This window comes from Magnolia sinica, chromosome 9 (genome assembly GCF_029962835.1).
Source record: "Magnolia sinica isolate HGM2019 chromosome 9, MsV1, whole genome shotgun sequence".
NCBI lineage: Eukaryota > Viridiplantae > Streptophyta > Magnoliopsida > Magnoliales > Magnoliaceae > Magnolia > Magnolia sinica.
The window spans coordinates 30,167,333-30,171,978 of record NC_080581.1 but is presented as its reverse complement, the minus strand read 5'-3'; positions in this window follow the sequence as shown (position 1 = coordinate 30,171,978).

Here is a 4,646-nt window from a genome sequence, read left to right as displayed (position 1 = left end):
CAACCCTTGCACCACCCCTTTAAAAACCTCTACCACAACTGCCAACCCTTTCCATTCTCTCATTTAAGCTTTTAAACCCTCCATTTGAGTCTCAAATTCGTGTAAACTCACTAACCTATCCTATTCCATCATTTTCCCTCTTTATCCCCTTTCATTTGAGCCTACACATCCCCTTTTTGTAGCTCAAGATTCCAAAACTCAATAATCCCTCTTCTAATCTTCCTCATTCCTTCAAATTTCTTCATTCCTTCTTTTTTTGGAACACACAAATACCATTGTGTGCTTCAATGATCTTGTGAGCCCATAACCCATCTTATTCCCACTTTTCCTTCCATTTCAATGGCTCTTTTTGAGCTTGTGACGACTATTTTCTCTCTTTACGCCCTTCTTTCTCTCATGGGAAAGAAAAGAGCTCCTGTGGAAGAAGCTGAGCCTAGTCGCCCTACTCGTTCGAGGAGACCGAGAGGTGCCGCCGCGAGTACAAGCGTCACTCAAGAGTTTCAGACTAAACAGGATCTTGATCCCCAGGCTCCCGTCGGAAGGACTCTGTTGGCGGAGCTATCGCATGGAGTTTATGAGGGTCGTAGAGTCCTTTTTAAAGCTCATGTGGATGCAAGGCTATTTGGAGAAGACCTCTTGCTCGAGTGCCTAGAAGAGGCCAGGTGGGGTCTGCTATTTGAGGGCGAGTATCGTGTAAGTGTGGGCATTATCTGAGCTTTCTATGCCCACATTCGAGAGCCTACGCTGGAGCTCTTGTAGTTCAAGATCCCTTATGGAAGAGATCGGGAAGCCACAATTGACATTGGTTTAGTATCTCGGCTTATGAATGTGCCTCTTGGCGAGGTACATGCAAGTGAGAAGAATCTGAAGAGTACACGTGAAAGAGATCACCGCACACGGACCCTTTGTGGCCAACTGGTTCAGTGGCAACCCAACAATAGCCTTCTAGCGACCAATATGACTGGCGACTTCCATCTACTTCACCACATCTTCACGTTCAACGTCTACCATAGGTGGAGCAACAGCAGCGAGTGTAAGCACCTGATGGTAGATTTCCTATATCGAGTGAGGCAGGGAGAGAAGTTGTGTGTGCCTACGTATGTTCTGCGACAGATAGTTCTCACCGCACGCTCTAACAGGAGGTCAGATTCACTCCCATTCGGCCGACTCATATGCAAGATTGCACATGAGTTTGGCTACAGACTTGGGGCGGAAAAGCCGGTACCGATCCATTACATCAATGAAGCGACTCTTAATCAGATGGGAATTGGGCCACGGCAACGACAAGCTCAACTTGATGAGAGTGAGGATGAGACAGAGAGCGAAGAGGAAGAGAGTGAGGAAGAAGGGGGAGCTGAAATAGAAGAAGAACAGAGCGAAAAAGAAGAGGAGGCCCAGGATACGGATGAGAGCTCCCCTCTTACGGCACCGAAACATGGCATTATTCGAGCTCGCTTAGCTCGACTTGAGGAAGGTCAGGCTGTCCTACGACAAGATATAATGGATCTTCCGGGCCTCGTGAAACACAAGTTTAAGAAAGTGACTCGCACTTTAAGGTCCATCCTATGCTGCCTACAGGATAAGGGTGCCCCTCCTCCGTCGCCAGACTCGGATGCCTAGATATTCAAGTCGTCGCCCCGTAGCTTTTTTTGTTGCTATATTAGGATGTTTGCGTTTGTATGCATTTTCTGTCATGATTTGTGTAACACTGTATTCCATGTGCTGTGACAAATTTTGGTAAATGAAATGTATGCGGTCTCTTTTGCTATGAAGTTGTGTGGAATGCTTAAAGGATTGTGTATTGTTATGGTACATCTTACGTAAGTTGCACCCTATTTCATATAGGGAATGCCACCTAAGGTCACGCGGAGCACGGCACGCCTCACACTTATTGATTTGATGGACCAGGCACCTCTCCAAAGTGAAGGTCGTACGGACCCTGGTTTGGGCCCAGTTCGTGAGACTATGCCTAAGTCTTAGCCTTCTACTGGTCCTACAGTTGGGCCGCCACCTTACACACCACCGATTCGCGAGCAAAACCATGCGTCTTCTTCGATGCAGCATGAGCCTCAGTCGGCCCCACCTACTGATAGGTTGGAGCAGTTGATGATGATGATGCACCAGCAGCTCTTGGCCACTATTGCAGGGGCCCTAGCTCAGGGTGGAAGTGCGACTCCACCTTCACCATCTGTACGCCCTGCTGGGACTGTAGGGCCTTCCGCTCAGGATGAGGGTGTGCCTTCACCTGCACCTCCTATATACCCTACGGGGAACTTGGGTATGAGTGCCCTCCTCGAGCGATTCTAGCGCTTGCGGCCTCCTACCTTTGCGGGTTCTCACAGACCCGAGGAGGCCGAATATTGGCTAGACTGCATCTCTAAGATGCTGAGGATGCTACACTATAAAGAGTCAGAGCAGGTCGAGTTGGCCACCTTTATGTTTGAAAAGGAGGCCAGCTTGTGGTGGGATAGTGTCCTGCGGACCGTTGCAGTTGACTATATATGGATGTGGGCAGCTTTTGAGTTCTGCTTCCATGAGAAGTACTATCCCCAGACGTACCGGCACGAGAAGGAGAATGAGTTCTTGTGCCTCAGACAGGGAGGCATGTCAGTGATAGAGTACGAGCACCAGTTTAAGAAGTTGGGCAAGTACGTCCCTACAGTACTTGCTGACGCGCAGATGCGGATGCGGCATTTTTTCGAGGGCCTACAACCAGATATTCACTCGAAGATGTGTTGTGCTAACATACCCTCTTATGCTGAGCTAGTAGACATGTCTATGCGGGCGGAGCAGGATGGGGATTGATTGTCACGTTCTCGTGGGCCTATGATCCCTAGGCCATGACTAGATTGCCAAGCAGGCCATTCCTCGGCAAGAGATCCCGTACCGACTCTCCTCCCAGGATCGCGGCGCCACTAGTTTCGACAAGGCGACCTGGTGTGACATGTACGTATTGTGGGAGACCAGGTCATGATGCGGAGAGCTGTTTTGCATGCATGAGAGATAGTGGGTTTTCACCGCCACAGAGAATCAACCGCCCTCGTCCTCAGGCTCTATCGGCTCCACCCCTATGGATAACAACTGTACATCCTTCCTTCAAGCCCCCCGCACCTCGATTTAGGCCACCTCAACGACCTATGGTGCCTCAGCCCAATAGATCTCAGCAAGCATGCATTCACGCACTTACAGCTGAAGCGCCTGACACTACAGCTACCGTACCTTTGGCCTTCGAGCTCACCGCCCACATTAAAAGTACCCCTATATTTCTGTTGGTGGATACGGGATCCACTATTTCACTAATATCACATTCTGCAGTCAAGCGCTTAGGGCTGAATATGACCCTGATGGTTGGGGTGCGAGTTATCGCAGCACCAGGGACTTTTACAAATGCCACCAAAATGTGTGCGGGTTGTTTGATAGATCTAGGGAGCAAGATAATATGCATTGACTTGATTGTCACCACAGTATACCATTTCGACGTTATCCTTGGTATGGATTAGTTAACTGAAGCGAGGGCCAAGATTGACTGCGAGACCGGTCTAGTGACAGCGTATAGACCTGAGGGCAAGCCCTTTACATTTCCCATGCAGGTTAGTTGCCCTTTTCGAGTTATTTGTTATGCTTCCTTACTGAAGAATATTGATGGCCCGGCACTTGAACATATGCCTATAGTTCAGGATTTTGGAGAAGTGTTCAGTAAGATACCGGGGCTACCTCCTCATCATGAGATCGATTTCACCATTGATCTAGCGCCTGGTGCGACACCCATTTCACTTCCGACATACCGCATGCCTCCGTGTGAGATGGAGGAGTTGAGGAAACAGACCGATGATCTATTAGATATTGGCTTCATACGACCGAGTGTATCTCCTTGGGGAGCACCTGTGTTGTTTGTGAAGAAGAAGGATGGGTCACTACGGTTGTGTATTGATTACCGTAAATTAAACCAAGTGACGGTGAAGAATAAGTATCCTGTCTAGGATAGACGATTTGTTTGATCAGTTGAGAGGAGCGCGGTATTTCACGAAGATCGACTTGCAGTCAGGGTATCATCAGTTGTACGTTAGGGATGAAGATGTGCAGAAGACGGCTTTCAGGACTTGTTTTAGGCACTATGAATATCTTGTGATGTCGTTCAGTCTTACGAATGCTCCGGCTGTGTTCATGGACTTGATGAACAAAGTATTTCGGCCGTTCCTTTACCGATTCGTCATTGTGTTTATTGACGGCATTCTAATATACTCCAAGAGTCAGGAAGAACACGAGGAACACCTGTGAGCAGTCTTGGATACTCTGAGGAAGAACCAATTGTTCGCCCAGTACAAGAAATGTGACTTCTGGAATGAAGAATTCAAGTTCCTGGGACATGTGGTGTCCAAGGAAGGGATAGCTATGGACCTTGCTAAGGTAGCAGCAGTTCAGGACTGGGAGCAGCCCGGTTCGGTTACCGAGGTGAGGAGTTTTCTTGGTCTGGCGGGTTACTATCGACGATTCATTAGGGACTTCTCAAGGATAGCCAGACCTTTGTCTCAGTTGACACAAAAGGATCTGAAGTTCGCCTGGAATGAAAAGGCGGAAGCAGCTTTTCAGGAGCTGAAGGACAGACTGACGTCCGCCCCTGTGCTAGTATTGCCAGAGCAAGGGGT